The sequence below is a fragment of the Cupressus sempervirens genome, chromosome 11, assembly GCF_028749045.1.
Source record: "Cupressus sempervirens isolate cs-2001-9-10 chromosome 11, ASM2874904v1, whole genome shotgun sequence".
Taxonomy (NCBI): domain Eukaryota; kingdom Viridiplantae; phylum Streptophyta; class Pinopsida; order Cupressales; family Cupressaceae; genus Cupressus; species Cupressus sempervirens.
In genome coordinates this window covers 188,677,787-188,697,005 of record NC_143128.1, presented here as the reverse complement: position 1 = coordinate 188,697,005, position 19,219 = coordinate 188,677,787, and positions in this window count along the sequence as shown.

Here is a 19,219-nt window from a genome sequence, read left to right as displayed (position 1 = left end):
TAAATAGTCAGTTTTGTTATTTCCTTAGGAAATTTTTTCCTATAATAGTTATATTAATAGATCCACCAAAAATCTCAATTTCAAATTATCTATGATCAAAACCCTCAAGTTGTTCTAGATCTTGTCTCACTTCCCTTGGGAGACAAAATTAGTGATGATGGAGTTGCCTTTGTTGAATGCCTTCACTAGCTCTAACAAGATGTCAGACAAACATTATAGGATAGTATTACAAGTTACAAGATTTTTGTAGATGCTACTCAAAGAAAACAAATATTTTTTGTAGGTGACTTAGTGATCATTTACTTGAGGTGTAAATAGTTTCCTATGGGTACATATCATAAATTTAAGTATAAAAATATTGGATCTTGCAAAATCATAAACAAGATTAATGATAATGCTTATGAGGTCAATGTACCAAGAGATCTTGACATCTCCCTTATTTTAAATATTTTTTCTTTATACACATTCCATGGTGATTTTCCAATTGCAGATGGCATCCAAGGAGTGGATTGACAACATCACCTTCGCAATAAGAAGGAAAAGATTGCCCAAATTCTTGACAAGAAGACTACTAACTGAAGGCATAGATAACATAATAGATTCCTAATATAGTGGGATGAGTTACCTAAAATAGAGAGTACATGCTTATTTGAATGGATATGTAGTTATATCCAATAAAGTTGCAGCAATTCATAGACAACCACTTATAGGAGCTATGTTTGTTTCAAGAAGGGGAGAATTATGCATCAACTTCTCGGAGTCATAATTTTTTCTTCAAATGTGGTTTTGGCTAAAACTATACACATAGTTGTGTAAGGAGGTGCTATTCAGGTTTTTGATTAAGATCATCTTGATTGGTGGTCGTTTTGACATTTTTTAGGAGCCTAAATATCATCTTGGCCTCTAAAATTGGATTTTTGTGTTTTTATCCAATTTTTTAAAAAGCTATTTTTTTAATAAATCCAAAATAATATTATTGATTTCATAGATTACGTTACAATTCAATTTTCCTTAGTTGGGGATTTTCTTGGGGAAAATTAGGATTCCTAGAATGGGTTTTGAAAATTACCAAAAATGGAAAAATCTATTTTTCCTAAAAAATTTCCAAATATGGTAATTTTTGTACTTAGAATATGTAGTTTTTTTCTTTCATTATAGAGTTAGAGTAGAGTTGGAGAAGTTTATCAATGAATATGACATTCTAAACTTCTATTTGTGTAATTTTTTGAGTTTACTAGTTTGAAGGGTTTGGGCTACATCAAGCTAGCCCTTATACCTCCTTAAATAGGAAATTTTAATATTTTTCCACTTAAACATCATTCCATCATTTTGTATCCTCTTTTGTCTTCTAGAAAATTCTCCTTGAATTTATGCATAGAAATACTCAAATATAGTTTCCCTTGAACTAAATTCTCTAGGTCATCCATCCTTATATTCATGACATGCTACATATTCCAAGAAATCAATTGTGTTGGCTAGAAATCACAAGTTCTTAATAATTTGTCAAATGTTGTCACTAGGGCTACACTATTTTATGACACTCAATCTTCACTAGATTATTCAGTCACTACTATCTATTTTATTGAACACATATATTGACACTCGGTCATTATTGATATCAGGTTGACACTATATTTTCTCATCTTATGCTAGTGCGTGGTCAACACTAGCATCACTTGGCTTAAAATTTAAGTTCCTTAATCATCTTCTCTTTTTCTTGGTCAAGCCTATGCATTTGGTCATTATCTTATTTCTTCTTCTAGGCTTTAGTAAAATTTCCTTCTCAACTTATGTTATGATTAAACAATCATATTATCTTTTTAAAATCTAGCTAATCAAATTCCCATTGTAGTTCCTTGTAAGTCAACCTTTTCTCTAGGTTCTTTTGTTTCATCCTTCTCTTAGGTCCTTTGTATTGATAACCTTGATATGGCATTCAACTCTGGTAGAAACTATCTTATCAATAATTTTTGACATCAATGCCAACATAAGAATTTGTTGATATCTCTAAGTCTTATTGTCTATTAGTTTCAAACACTTGGTCATATATAAGGCATATTGAGCTACTCTACATAGGCTAAGTCATGTAAAGACTTGTAAATAATCATGTATATGTTGATCTCTATAGGAGCTAAGAAAATCTTTGTTTGTCGAGTATTTTTATTACAAGCTAAGCTGAGTGAATATTGAGCAAATAGAGCACATAGATTTCGAGTATAGTTAAGGTTGAGCAACAAAACAAAGAGCACTTGTGACCAAGCATTAGAAACAATATGTGCCAAGTAATATAGAATACACATAAATCTCTAGAATGATACAAAATTTGAGGTAAACTATTTAAGCTGACATAGACATGATATTTAATGATCATAAAGTTTTTTAGAGATGTTGTTACATGTTCTAACATGAATAATTGATCCCTATGAGGAAAGAACAACTAGTCAAATGAAGAGGAAAAAAGGGAAGTGTCTAGAACCCTCCACAAATGTCTTTAAATAGACTAATCCAAAATTTATTTTTCATAACTGTGGAATTAGATATCATTTAAGACATTACAAAGTGGACAAAAGAAGTGCACAATTGTTTGAAGTAGTTAAGTTTGTGATGCTACATGTAAAATTTGTGAAGAAAAAAGTTTAGAAACCTTAATAAGAAGTAAAGGAGTGAGAAAACCTATATCAAATTGGAGATCATATTAGAGATTGGAAGGAGGAGTTCTATAATAAAAAATTGCAATGTAGAATAAAGGATCAAGTACTGAGTTAGTTATAATAGATTAAATTAGGGAAAATATCTTAACACAATGGTTTTGAAAGACCTTTGTAAATCTCCTAATAGAGTCCTTAATTAATTGTAATGGTAAAATCCTTTAATCATGGTAAGACCTAAAAGTGCTAAACACCTTTACTAGGGAAGACCCCTCAGATGGTAGATCATTAGAAGTGATCAAAATTGTAACCCTAATAGGTTAACTTTGTTATCATAGTAGTGAGATTCATTGGTGTCATCCCCACTCGAGTTTTACCTTCATCTTGGAGGGTTTCTGTGTTACCAAATCTTTTGTGTCATGTATTTACATTTCAAGGATGAATTGCATAGTTACATCTATTTAATAAATCATTTTATTTTACAATTTATGTTATGCATAAACTAGATATGAGATGATCAGTATGGTTAATATAGTAAAGTTGTTTTAAAGATTAAAAGATTTATAGATCCTAATTTTCCCCCACTCTTACTATCTTAGTTTCCTAATTAAACTTCTTAAAATTGGTATCACAACCTTAGTTCTCTCAAAGCAACTCTAATAACTTATAAGTTCAAGTCTTGGAAATGAAGGCTTACAAATTGGGAAATGTTATCTACAATCACATGATTGACTTGTATCTCATACTGTAGAAAATTGAAGTGGAAAGAGAGGAACTGAGGAAATCCCTTAGAAAGAGAAAGGATGTGGCCATTCAATAAAATTAAACACTCCATGAAGAAGTTGATATATAATATTAGTTTGACACTAGAAATTCAAATGAGAGTGATGCAACCATTATAGATCTAGTGGAGAATAATGGTATCCTAAATGAAGAAGTCAAAGGGTTGAAAATAGAACATGAAATTTAGTGAATAAGGCTATGTGAAATGACTAAATAGAAGATGAAAGATGAAGAAGAAAAATTTGTAGCTATGGAAGACAAAGGACAAATGGCTATCTGACTTAACAAAGGTCATCTAATTTGAAAAATGGTACAAATACTTAGCTAGACAAGATGAATCATTTGATGATAGACAATAAAGAATTGAATAGGAAAGGCATGCAGATAGAAATTTTGAGACCACAAACTAACCTATTGAGAAATGAGTTCATATCCGAGATAGAACTTTTGGAAAGGATGAACATTCCTAATCAAGCACTAAAGCACTTTTAAGAACTAATGAGATTACCTAGGTTATCAGGAAAAACTTCTCAACAAGGACATAAAAAGAAAAATCCATCCACTAAAGAAGGAGAATCATCCAAGAGTGGAGAATTAGGGAATTCATAGTCAAAAGAAAAACCTACTTGCTATTATTGTGGTAAACTTGTACATATTACAAACATTTGCAGTAGCAAGAATGGTATGTGAAACCCTAAACCTAAGTTTACTAGTAACTATTTTAACTACAAGAAACAAACACATCAAATACATGAGTGTAGATCAAGAATGAAGAATACACCTACTGAACCTAGATTTGAGTGTAGATCTAGAATGAATAATACACCTACTACACCTAGATTTGAGGGATATTGTTACAATTGTCAAAATTTTGGACATAGATCATATGAAAGAATATCACAGGAAAAACCTTAGTAGATAAACATAAGGCATAACCATGCAACAAAGAAATTTTATTCTAACTATCACAAGATTGGACATGGGAGAAAGAATTTAGGAAATACAATAGGGAAGTAAACTTAGAGAGGGGATAGTGAATCAGCATTTAAAACTTTCAACCTCTTTAAAACTATTCACCACACATCCATCTCACAATCTATACATGCAACTTGAATTACCAAATTAAGCATATACATCCATAGAATGAAAATAAAATATTCAACACATGTATGACACATGATATTTGGTTACCCAAAAACCTTCAAAAGAGAAGGTAAAATTGGGTTGGGGATGATATCCGTAAATCTTCACTACTACAGTAATAAAATGTATCCAAAGAAGGTTGCAATGTTTGATCATGAGACATGATCTACCCTATGAAAGTTCTACCATGTTAAAGGCTTACAATATTGGTAGATCCTACCCTATTAAAGGATTTAAATACCCTACTAAAAGTGTGCTTGGTAAAAGGACTTTAATTTATAATGAAGTAAGCACATTGTTAAAGGTAACTGATTCATCTATTAGAATGTCTTAATAATGATCCTTTCATTAGCACTTTTTTTCTTGATGTTAGATCACCTCTATCCTAATGTATACTTGATCCTTTCTGATCAAATTATCTCTTTTATCCTTTGATTTCTTTCCTTTGTTCTCCTTTAACTGATTATGTAATGTAACTTAATCATAACACCTTATTCACCATGAATGCTTTGTTTGCACATGTAAATTCTCTCCAATTGTCATTAAGAATTCTTAGAAATTTTAGAGTTTGTCTTCATTAAAATAGCTTAGGTGACTTAGGGCTAGGTATAAATCAATGATAGTGATTCACCCATTTTTCTATCTAAACCTTTCCTTTTTTCAATTGGATGCATGTAATGCATAGGGTTTCACAATTATGATTTATCCTTATTATCAAATATCATTAAAAAATCTTAAGGTGGTCCAAAAATGGTTTACATAAAAATTTGTGTCATTACAAACATCTATATAAAAACTATGTAACTCAGCACTTGAAGTCCTTGATGTTCAGCATCAACTTCAACTTCAATTCTATAACTTGGCCTCTAAAGAATCGGCATCCACTAATCACTCAGCATCTGAATAGCTCAATACATACCATCTTATCTATATTTGAGTGACTTGACACTTACTAGTTACTTGGCTCACACTAAATATATGTCGCTCAACATAGACTATCTGACAACCTATGCTCGATATGTATTACTTGTTTGACATGAACTAAATAAATAACTTGAGTATATTGCCACTCATATTTCAAAACCAATTTGAGATTAAAAATCTCCCCCTTTAACATGAGTGGAAAAACACTTGATCATGTAAAAATAACCTTTATCCTTTCAAGCATAACTCAAATAGTATCGATATCCATATAAAAATTTAAAAATTCAAAATTTTGCAAAAGCTTATGACTCATCAGTATCTGAATAGAAATTATTCCTCCTACTAAGTAGATTTGCATGTACTATGTTTCTGTCATCTCCCTAAAAAATATTAGCTCCCCCATATCTCTTATTTCTCCCATACCTTATGTCTCCCCCATACTTATTTCTCCCCCATCTTGACACTGATGTTAAAGGGTTATACATTTAAAGTGTGTTTGTGGACCTCAAGCATGATTTTCAATGTAGCATCCTAGTTATCACAAAAGTTACCTCCAATGACTTGATTTGGATGACCAACTCAGCAGCAAGGTGAACTAGGCTAGTATGAGTAGAAATATGTGGATCTTTCTTCATGAGTGTTTCAGTAAAGGATAGTTTCTTGTGAAATATCTCCATATGTGGAGTTAGAATGGACTAGATATTAATTAGTTTAGCCTTGATGTTTTCTTCATCTATGTGTAACATTGCTAACTAACTCTAGGAGTCGAGGAGATTCATGAAATGCTTCTCACTGTGAGCTAGAGAATTTGTCAAAATTATACCCAATGACTGTATATGACTTTCCAAACTCAGAATATGACTCCTTATTTCTTGTATGAAGATCATAGGATTGTACAATTTGGTGTACAAAGAGAAAATGTTCTCTAGTAACTTCCTTACACTATCAATTTTGGTTGCTAACTCAACTTGTGATAGTGCAATAGCACTTGATATCATTTCATCAACCTTGTGTTGGAACTTTCTCTCAAACCATTTAAGTAATTGTACATTTGAATCTAGGTCTATGTCATTTAGCTTCTCTAGTAAGCTCGTTAGATATTCTAAGATTGGCTTTATTTCTTCTAGTGATAGTAGGCTAAATGCATTGATAAAAAATCCTTGATATCTACCAATTCTTGTTTCTACCTATGCTTCTATCTGAGTAGTTCTTGATTCTTCTTATTTGCTAGAGCTTCCTACAAGTATACCCATTTGGTCAATAGTGATAGTTGCATAATCAAACTTGGGAAAATCAATCAATTCATCCAAGTTCACATTAATAAAAGATATTACTTAATCTACCTTAGACGTTCTTTGACTTAGCTATGATGATTATAAGGGTATAGCTTCTATACTCAGCCTATGAAGAGCTTGACTAGGAGTAGCAATTTCTAGTAAAGATACCAATGTTTGTATTGCTAATTGCTCCTCAAGTTTGGTAGTCATACCAAGCTCTTCATTCTTATCCTTTTTCTTCTCTACATCCACAGATCCACCTTGCTCTTGTGTTGTAGGAGCAAGAGTGTCTACCTAACCTATTTGAACTTGCATTCCTTCCATATTTTTTGTCTCATCTTTATACTCTCCACCTGTCTCACCCTTGTCATGTTCACTCTCCTTTATATTGATTGAGATTGGAGTACTTTGTGCCAATGTAATGATGGTAGAAGAAGTTATCTCCTTCCTTTGATATACCATGAGGGGTAATGTAGGTTGTATCATGGTGAATTAAGGAGGGTCTATAGTTGTAACTTGTTTCTATACTTCCTCCCCTACAGATACCTTGTATACCTCATTAATTTCATCATCACTCACCAGTGCAAGATTTTCACAAAGTTTGACTTGGGTACTGGATTCCACCAATATCTTCTTCAAGTCATCCTCTATGAGGGGATTGATGTTGTGAGTGATAGTTTTAGAAACATCCTCAATCTTTACAATATCATTTTGTGTGTTTACCAGATGTGGACTTCCACTTAGGACTTGTGTATCTGGTATATTCTATTCTATCTATTTCTCATCCTTAGTTGGTGCCTATGTATTTTCATTTGTTTATGTACCTTCCTCAAGTTTTGTAAATTTCTCAGTGTCAACTATGATTACCTCAGTTACCTATTGTTTCACTTCTTTTTCCTCACCTACCTCAGTAGTTTATTGCATTATTGCTTTGTATGTTGTCAAACCATATAGTGATTTCTAAATCAAAGTGGTATTTTGTACAACATCCTCAACCTTGTTCTACAATATGTTTAATGCCTTGTATTTTTTTACAAATTTTCTAGTATACATCTTCAATGCCTTGTCCATTGTATCTCTATCCAATTTTGGCATCACTCTAGCAAGTGTAGCCTCTCTGATTTTCCTTTCAATTTTTAGACTATTTTGCCATTTTTTCCCAAGTCTATCAAATAATTCCTTTGGTAGAGATTAGGAAATCTTAATTGGAGTTTGTTTAAATGTTTCCATCATGGCATAAATTGACTCCTCTACTTGGTTAATCTCACCGTTTCCAAGTGTATAAAGTTTAATATGTGTAGGACTAGATAAATCAACATTGTTTCTTATATTCTAACATATATTGTTTAAATTTGAAGAATGATAGTGACTTTCGACTTGAAATGGGCTATTGTCATCAGACTTAGTCTTCTCTCTATCAGATTTAGTTGGAGCTATCAATTTTCTCCTTGATTTCTTCTCATGCTCCTCTTCATTGGTAGCTGGTCTAGCTCTCTTCTCTTTTGGCTTGACTACTTCTTAAGCCTCCTCTATAGTATCCCTTGTGCTTTCTCAAAACTATAGGCTTGAGTTCTACAACCTTCCTATGTATGCTAGTAGCTAGTGTCTTAACTTTCCTCTTCTTTTTCTTGGATTCTTTATTGGCTTCTTCTCCCTTGACACCTTTTTCAATTTCCACTTCTTCTACTTGGTCTTCTTGTTGACTTTTATTCAAGGCCAGTGGTTCTTTAGTAGCTATATCTACTTCTTCTTCATCATCTTCCTTTTCTTCTTCTTCTTCATCTCCTCCTTCATCAAATTTCTTATTTAACTTCTTAATGATTTTTTTCTTCTTCCTAATGATTGAGGCAACCTTCAAATCCATGTTTAACTTTGGTTAGGCTGCATCATAGTTTTTAGAGGCAATAGCCTTAAGGCTACATCTTATGCAAGCATTTTTTTTATTGTTGCAGAGGCTTCATCAACATTGATTTCATAGCCTAGTGGCCTTAAGAACATTAACCTTGGAATGACAACTTGAACATAAGTATAATCAATATCAACTAGAAAGAAAATAACAATTAAATGTTTCTCAACTAGTGAATCTGGTATCCTTAGTCTCTTCTTTGTTAATTGTTTGAAGTCCTCAAAATATCTTATCATAAGTAAGTCAAAATTGTTCCCAAGTTGCTCATTAAACTTTCCTATATGCACTACAATAGATCTATTATTTTTCTAGGATACTTTACCAAATGTGGGAAATGTATTCTATATATAAAAGAACATACATGCAAGAATTGAGCCAAATTTACATTGTACACCTTTGGTCTTCCCTATAGCTTCTAAATATTTTGACAATTGATGCATCTATAGCTCGACAAGGTCATAGAGATGATCCTTCTTGACTATCGTATAGCCCGTGTCAACAACAATACATGGTACACTATTGAGCCTGCTAGATTGATAGAATATATGTGCTATTATCCTCACTAAAAATTCAAATAGGGCATCTAAGATAGTATCAATTATCATCACTAATTTATTCCACACTGCCCCTATATTCTTCTTAGTGACCTCTTTAGATTCCATTTTCATTGTTTTAGGTCGGTCAAGTGTTGGATACCCTGTCACTCTATTTACATTTTTCTTGGTGATCTTCACCGGTCCATTATCCAACCATATAGAATTATTATCAATTCTACTCATGACTATCTTAATCCATTTAGTTTTGAAAACAAATTGGAAAATTTAGGGAACGAGTCAACCCTTTTCTCCCTATGATTTTGAATTCATCCTTCAATGCTCCATTTTCACATAATTTTCCATAGGTTTCCTAATCTTTGTCTCCTATTCTATCCACCTTGCATGTGTAACAACATCTAACATCTTGAGTCATCAAAAGTCACAGTGGTATCATTGATAATGCACTAGATGGATCTTATTTATAAGTGATATCATGTATGGCTCTAAAGTTTGGTTGTCTAATCTCATTTCTTATCAATTTTACATTCAAAACTTCTTTACCCTCTTTAACCTTAGCAACTATAGAACTAGAAACCATAATGTAAACTAGGGTTTGTCAAAATTCAAACTACATAGCTTAGTACATGATAAATACCTTTGTGAATCTACTATGATGGTGTCCAACAACTTTTGAATTCATTTTGTAAATTTTGGTATGATCTCTTGAAATTTTTCTCTTCACTCTTTGTTCTCTCCTTCAAATTCAAATGATGTCAAATGAGTAGAAATTAACCATATAGACCACAAAAACTTGCAATTAATGCTTAGTGTTTGCATAGCTATAAGCTCAACTTCAATAAAGATTTTGACTCACTTAGTTTCTATGAAGTTTCCTTTTTCAAGTCGGTAACTACTACAAGCTTGGTCAACACTATCACCTTTGATAGCTCAACATCAACTAAAATTTCACTTGGCAACCATAGTGAAACTTTTCATGCTTGGAAGTAACATGCAAAATAACAAAACTTAAAGATTTCTCCCATATTATAATCAACACCTTTCATCTTTATTCATGCATATGTAATATTTTTAGAACTAAATCCTTAGAACTGATGTATAGGATTTCTTTTAGATATTAGTCTGACATACCTCTTGATTACTTAATTTGAGGAGATGTGATCGCCTAACCCATTGGGTGATGTGATGCCTTCTACACTTGATGTGTTGTAATCATCCTTTTTCTTCCATGTCTTTTTCATCTCATTTTTGACATTCTCAACATATACCTTTCCTTTACCTTTGTTGAGCTCACTACTTGGTTCCTTTGACCTTGTTAGACAATTATTGCTTATGTGACTAGTCTTTAAATAGATAAAACATGTAGTTTGTCTCAACCATCTACTGTAGTAACTTTTGAAATGTGTTCTTATGCAATTTTTAGCAATATTTCCATACTTTGGACAGTAGTGACACCTATACCTTGCATTATTATCCCAATTATAAGAGTTTCCATTGTGTTTTACCTTTATTTTCTTGTTCGATGGCCATTTTGGATTATATCTGCATTCACATGCTCTATGTCCATACTTCTGATAGTAATAGTAGCATCCTTCAAATCTTTGTGTGCTTGTGTTCTTGCTTTTGCATTCATGTACCTAATGTCCTTGTTTATTGCATTTGTGGCAATGACCAATGAACTTTTGCTTGGCATTCTAATTTTTATTCTTGCTCCTACAAACATTAGTAGTATGACCTACTTACCACAACTATGACAAGTAGGTTTGGAGTTCTTACCTTTATTACTACTTTCTTCACCACTTTTGAATGATTCTCCTTCTTTAGTAGTAGCGTAACCCAATCTGGAAATGTAACTATTGGATCTAGGGGATCTCATCAATTTTTCAAAGTACTTGATGGGTTTACTAGGTTTGTTGAAACTATCAACAAAATCCTTTTCTCTTTTCAAATCATTTTTTAGTTGTTCATTTGGAAACTTCAGTGTTGTAATCTCAATATCCATCTTCACCACTTTTGAATGATTGAAAGAGTGATTGAGTACTAATTTTATTTTGTGTTGACTTATTCAGAAATAAAAGTTTCAAAACCCTAACATGTGAAAATGGAATCCTTATCATCTACAACAAAGAGTCAAGAGGTAAGAAATGTTCAGTTGGTGAAGAGTGACACTTATCATCCACCAAAGTTTCATGCTATTCTGCATATTTCTATGAAATGAGAATTAATGAGCATGTTATCAATGACACCACCTAAGGTTATTATGACAAATGGTATATAGAGATTTTATGTGTGGAAAATTGGTGAAGTTGGTGATTATAGGATTTGGGTAGCATATGAGAAATTGTGTGATGAAGGTATACTGACAAATGAGCTATAAATTGTTAAGAGAAAAGGGTTAACTTGTGCCTTGTATTTTCTTAGAAACTTTAAGGTTCAATGGATTTAAGTTGTATTGAGAAAAAATCATGACATTGAATTTTGGTTAGAAAATGGACCTATTGAGATTTTGAATAAAGTGATTCATAATGTTACCTAGTATCCAATGATGCATAAGAAGATGAAAATGTGTTTCCTAAGCTAAGCAAAAATTAAGGCCAATACAAAAGCTGAGAGAAATGGATGAGTGTTGTCTATGTCAACCATCATAGATCATATTATTGAGTTTGTAGTGAGAGTTATCTCTCACAAATTTTATTAGTTGTATATGTTGGAGTTGATGAAATCCAACTTTGAAGATGCCCAAGATCACCTACACGCAAAAACTTGTCAAAGAGAAGCCAGGGAGAGAAGAGCATGGAGCAAGGGAAAAACCCTAAGCAGACATGAGAGAGAGAGAATATGCAAACACAAGAAAAAATGTATTTACAATAGAATGCAATGTGATGATGTAATACAATGAGGGAGCTTGAATATAAAGAGCTCCAGGAATCTTCCAAAACAAGCTAGAAGATTCTAGGAGATAAGTGTGACAACTAAGCATACATCCACATAAGGTGGAAAGTCCTCAAACAATATGAGAGGATAAGTATGAACAAACTCCCATATTATCAAAAACTTATAACTAAATCCTAGAGGAAAACTAATTAATGAATGCATTTACCTAAGTAAGCTTAAGTAAATAGAATAAATAATTAGTAAATTAATTATTTACTCTAACACCCCCCCTTAAGTGCAACTTAGGGAAATGTCTTAAGCTCACAAAACTAAGATGAAATGCAGAATGGGTCCCAACAATGAGGCCATTTTTAGGTCCCCATGTACAATGCAAAAGATGCAACCTCTGAAAATGGGGAAAGGGAGAAAACCATGTGGGAAAAACCCTCCCCCAAAAAGAGGTAACCTAGTGAAGAACTGAAGAAGCCTCCAACTAAGGAAATTTCCCCTAAAATAGGAACAAGGAGTGATCATGAAGAGCATCACTAAAGCAAAAAGAGTCACAAATCTACCATTAAGAAGAAAACTATTGATCTGAAGAACCTTCGTGGAAGAAGAAGGCACAAACCAAGTGTGTCTATATGGTAGATGATCCATCTCACTAAAATGCATAGGTAGCCAGCCATTGCAATCACCTTGTATGTAGGATCAACCAATGACTACATAGCTCACACTATCAAACCATCAAACCAAGGATGCATTAGAACAACAACATAACCCCCCCCCCCCCCCCCCCTTAATGTAGACAAGGTGAGATGATAGGCATCTGAGAAGGTGGGCCAAAGTCTCTTGCAAATGAACCAAGAATGCTAAGAGAGAAAGAGGAACAAACACCTATAAAGACATGGTCACAATGACATTGCATAGTACTAATGTCGTGGAAGGGACACTTGCTTGACAAAGGGAGAATGCATAAAATAGCAAACAACTATCCCCCCCATGGTGCTTTATAAAAATAGTGCATGTACAACTGACTCAAAATAATGTTCATGACCCTTGGAATGTAAGAGTGGCACTTTATCTTAATGTGATATATAAAAGTGCTTCAAAATGATAGCTACAATGATCAAAATTGAAAACAAGCTGCAACAAAACATAGTATAGCCTAAAACAAAGGAAACCATGCTAGGAAAATGATCCTTGGGCCTAAAACACTCAAGATATCCACCATATAGAAAAAAATTCTAAAAACATGATAGAAAGAGCATGGGCCAAAATATAAGAAAAAGGACCACATTTCTGAAAAGTATACAAAACCAACTTTCCAAAAATATAAAGTTTTGAAAAAATTGACATGGGACACAAAAGATATGCTTGATGGAGTCAAAAATAGAACTTCTAACTTCAACTAAAAAAAGGGAAATAAAAAAATATCAAAACCTAAAAATACCTACACCAATGTCTCCATCATGGAACTAGCTTTTCGATGCTTCTTTTAGATTAGAAAAATACCTCCGTATGCTCAAGTTATGGTAAAAAAATTGAAGGTAGGTCAAAAACTGACCCTGGAGAGGTGCAAGGGCTAAGATGCTAATGACTTTATGTTGACATTAGAAAAATGCTATGTTAAAATTGATGGCATGTTAACCATTACAGCAAAAAAAGTGTCACATGGCCAAGCAGATGATGTGGTAGGGGCCACATGGTAGACTTGCCACATGTCACATGCACTATGGCTACTGCTACTAACATGGAGCTAACAAGGTGCTGACTGTATGTGCTGATGGAGCTGCCAACTATCACCATGGCTTGTTGATAAAGCTGATAGGTGGTTGCTAATCCAAGTGAGCAGAGTGGACCTGGAGCTAAGACTGAGCAGAAAAAAGGTTGCTACACCCCAGTTCAGTAGCCAAAATAGGAGTCACCACCAGGAGGAGGTGGCCCACTCACAGAGCAACAGGTAGAAATAAGCCACTAAAGGAGATGGCATAAGGGGTCACGTGCTAGTGGAGATCCTTGGTAGAGTGGAAAAAAAAGTTTTGCACTGGTGGAAGCGACATCTTAGCGCTAGGGAGGCAATGCTCAGGGCAGTGCTACCTATTGCGATTGTTGTGAGCCACACATAGGTGGCACGGTGGCGGCCCTGCAGTGGCACGGTGGTGACACTATGAATTTTTAAAAAAAATTGCAGTAAATGCCAAAAATCATTTGTACGACTGTACGAAAGGGCCTGTGAGAATTTTTTTTTTGCCTCCTGGAGCTCTATCTCCAAAATCAGCAAGTTTTATATGAATCCTGACTACAAATGGCCTTTTGGATCCAATGGCAGCATCAATTTGGGCTGAAAGTTCTCTAAAAATTCATTGTTCCCTTGATTTGAAGAAAAAGTGCACAAAGAAACTAGGGTTTGTGACTCCAAATCACAGCTTCAAAAATCCTTCAAAGAAGCAGCAACAACAGGGAGGCTCTGATACTATGTTGGAGTTGATGAAATCTAACTCCGAAGATGCCCAAGATCACCTGCATGCAAAAACGTGTCAAAGAGAAGCCAAGGAGAGAAGAGCATGGAGCAAGGGAAAAACCTTAAGTAGACATGAGAGAGAGAGAATATGCAAACACAAGAAAAAATGTATTTACAATAGAATGCAATGTGGTGATGAAATACAATGAGGGAGCCCAAATATAAAGAGCTCCAGGAATCTTCCAAAACAAGCTAGAAGATGCTAGTAGATAAGTGTGACAACTAAGCATACATCCACATAAGGTGGAAAGTCCTCGAACAATGTAAGAGGATAAGTATGACTTAGGAGAGAAAAAACTCCAGTATTGTCAAAAACTTATAACTAACTCCTAGTCTAAAACTAATTAATGAATGCATTTACCTAAGTAAGCTTAAGTAAATATAATAAATAATTAGTAAATTAATTATTTACTCTAACAGTGTAGATTGAATAGTGTAACTTGTATGGAAGTTGACCAATCATGGAAGATTGTGATGAAGGATCATGAATATTGTTAGTATTAACCTCAAATAGAAATAATAGTTACATAAAAATATAACCAATACCAAAAAATAGTAGATCGCATAAAAGAGAACACAAGACATCATTATTTAATATGGTTCATCCAATCCCTAGGATAAGTCCACCAACATCAAGTCTAATATTATTATTTTCCAATGATTGTAACCTAATTACAATCTATAATCCCTTACAGCTCAATGCCATTACAAGAAGCTACAATATCACCATTCATTATGAAATCCCTAACCCTAAGCCTTTTTATACAAGTTTTTGCCACTTACAAAATTAGGGATAGAATAATAGAAAAATAGTACTTGACACCTTTTACAATATATGGGCATTTTTCACTTTGGGGGTGCTACCTTCAAAACCTCCATGAGGGAATTTCCCCCAAGCCCCCATAGAAATAATTTAGAGGGGAACTATGTCAAATAAACCTCTAAGTCTGATTAGGCTCCACATCACAAGAATCTCCCACTTGGAGACTAATCCAACTCTATAATAATAAGCTCCCACTTCAAGACTGATCATAGAACTATTATACCTATAGCTTGCACTAAAATATATCAAACCACCCTAGACTTTGTTGTTCTTTTATTCTATTCAGTCAAGAAGACCAACTAAAGATGAAGAGGAATTTAGCTTCTCACTTGTCACTACCTTTGTAAATATATCTGATGGATTATCATTTGTGTGTATCTTCTCAAGCTTTATTATCATTTGTATGTATTTTCTCCATATTTAACTATCCATCATCCAAAACTAACCAAATGAAATGGTACCACAACTGTAATTCTTTACAAGATGAATGGAACTTTGACTATCTATGAACAAATAATTATCCTTCTGAGGGTTCCCAATTCTTACAAGAAAAACTGAAGCCATATCATCTCCATAGCTACCATTATAGCGACAACATACTCTACCTCTGTAGTGGATAAAGCATTAACCTTATGTAACCTAGAAACCTAGCTCATAATTACCCCACCAATAGTAAATACATAACCTTTAGTACTATGTCTAGTATCAATATCCCCTAGAAAATCTTAGTCAACATAGCCTTGTAAATCAATAGTAGATCCCCCAAAGTGTACGCCCTTACTAGATGTTCCTCTCAAATATCTAAGAATCCATTTAACTGCATTCTAATGCTCAAGCTCTAGATGATTCATATACCTACTAACAACACACACTACATATGCAATATCTAGCCTAATACATACCATAGAATATATCAAGCTTCCTATCACTGAAGCATAATGTACCTTAGATATCTTGTCCTCCTCTTCTTGTGTCTTGGGACACATCTCCTTAGTCAACTTCAAATGACTAGGAAAAGGTGCACTGACATCTTTAGCATTATCCATAGAAAAACATTGCAACACCTTCTCAATATAATTTGCCTAAGATAATGTCAATTTCTTGTTCATCCTATCTCTACAAATTTTAATTCCAAGGATTTGTTTTGCTACCTAATTTGCCTCACAATAAGTGTATGATAGTCATGCTCTAGGCCATGCTTAGGAATAATATATTCAAACTAAGGACTATTTTTCCTGCTATGAGGTGCATTTAATCTTGTCAACCCAAGGACGTATATTTGAAATGGTTAGCATAGTATGTGCACTAGGTCTCTTAACGAGTCACTAAGCTTATGTTGCTGAAAAGTAAAATGCAAGAAAAAGAACTTACACTATTACTATAGGAAATTAACACACTTAACTCTATGAATATTGGGAATAAAATGAAAGGATAACAAATATTCCAACTCGGTTTATCCACAATAACTATTCTCACATATGTTGCAGGAACATTCACAAAGTGTGATGCTACAAGAATTTACAACTTCTACTTACAAAAATAAGAATGCTTGGAAATAAATCTATTCTATCCTAATCTGATCCACCTTCCAAATGGGCCCCCTTGGTTGGCTTGACTAAACCACTAACACAAGATAAAAGCCAAAAAATATTTTATTAGATCTCAAAAATTCATTACATAACACAAAATAGGAAAAACACAACTTTAAAAGTCAACGGTCTATTCTCATAAACTATTTCTTCTATTTGGCTAAAAACTTAACACACTTGGGTCAATTCCTATATATATAGGAAATCAACACTTATTCCATAATAGAAATGTAAATGCCCTAGCTTTAAATTCATAGGAGAGAAAAAAGGAAGATAACAACTGAAGGCAGGAAGAAGGAATAATGGCATGAGGTGGGAATAATAAAGTCTAAACATCCACTCACCATAGAATAAATGAAAATAAGGGAATAAGTCTTCATAGCTCCTCCTTACTCGATGTTGTATCTTTTGGAATCATTGCAACTTCCCTCCATCGTGGCTAGTACTTAGCGTTCTCTTCTCCTTGAATGTTGTTGGCACTCAACTTTTGAATTCTTCCAATCATATTTCTATCTTTATTAACAAGTTAGTTTTAATACAAAGACATGTTTTCAAGTAAACATTTATCAAATTAAATTCAAATATAAGAACACACATTCTGATAACTATATGAAATATTGCATACTATGTAATACTAGCAAAAAGGTGGCATAGTTTCTACCCATAGGTTTATCACATAGGTCCACAAATGTTTTGACAAAGATAAAATAGAGTATCAACAAAGTATCTTAAAACTATTATGAAATAAGGGCAAATTTTGGTCTCACCATCTGCCCCCTACTAAACTAATGCTTGTCCTCAAGTATTGCACTTCCTTGTCAATGACCTAAATTCTCCAATTTCTTTCCTTCCTTTTCTATTGCTCTTGAAAGTGTAGTAAAATCCTCTAGTTCTCTCCCATATTTCCCTTCTATGATCTTCCTATAGCTTGTTGGGTCTATTGGCATTAATGTCATATAACAGCCACAGAAGCATTGGGGGCTATATGGTTAGGGGATACCACAACTCTGGTCTGATCTGCTTCCCTAACTCTAAATATTTTGGAACCCTATTAAGTGCTACTTCCAATTTAATGGGACTATGTGGTTCTAAAATTTTAAGAGATTTAGGCAGTCAGGCCCATTCACTCCTAGCACTAGTCATAGCTCTTTGAAAGGCAAAGTAGGGCAAATTTTTGTAATCAGCATAAACTTTAGCTTTGGTAGTAAAGATCCTATCCTTTACTTATAGATTCTTCATTCCATAGGTTAATGTGAACCAATCCCTAAGAACTTCATCTAGTTTTCTACTCTCTGCTCTTAAAGGAAAAGGTTTTGTCCTCTCCTCATCCCTGTAATTATTTAGCTACCTATCATAATTTTCTTCATTGGAGATCCAAGACATGAGGGCTCTTAAGTGTATATCTCCTATATAAATCAAGGGATTCCATTGAGTCTTTGAAGGGATAAAAAAATGATGAACATATAATTCACAAAGTAAATTTTGTTGCCAAAGTGGCAGAGTCTGATATAGTCCATAAAATTCTTGTGCTGATTTGAACTCTACATTAACATTCTTAAGGGTTAAAAACAAAATAAATTTCTCTTTCAAACATAGATCATAAACTCTTGGTGGCAGTCTAAAAGCAAGGGGCTGATTGCCTAGCTTGAGGGCATGCTCCATTCATTGCTTTTGGCTTGCTAACTATTCCTTTAAATCTACAATTTCTTGACCTTGAGATACTATAACCTTATCCATTTTTTTCTTCTCTTCTTTCTAGAAGGCTTCAACAAACAGATGCTATCCATAAAAATAAAAAGGATTTTTTGCAGTGTGATAGAACCACTATCTTCTTCATGATCTCTTTCCCTTTTTCTCTATTCCCACCATAAATGTTCTACAACACCTATAATCCATGTTGACTTGTGGGGAAAAGAGTAGTGTTTAGATCAACATATTTAGGAATTGGTTCATCTCTATAGCTGGAAGTGTCTAGTAGGTCTATTGCGGCATTAGCTAGACTTTCTTCAACTCCATCCCTGCATTTCTCAATAGGATTTTTGAGAAAACTTGTAATCTCAAGATGGGGAGGAGAGTGCTCTAAAATAATTTTCACAGGGGATTCCCTAGTAGATGTTTTAGATAGAGTGGAATCTTTAGAAACTTGTCCTCTCATCCTAGGGCTTATCCTTATGAGG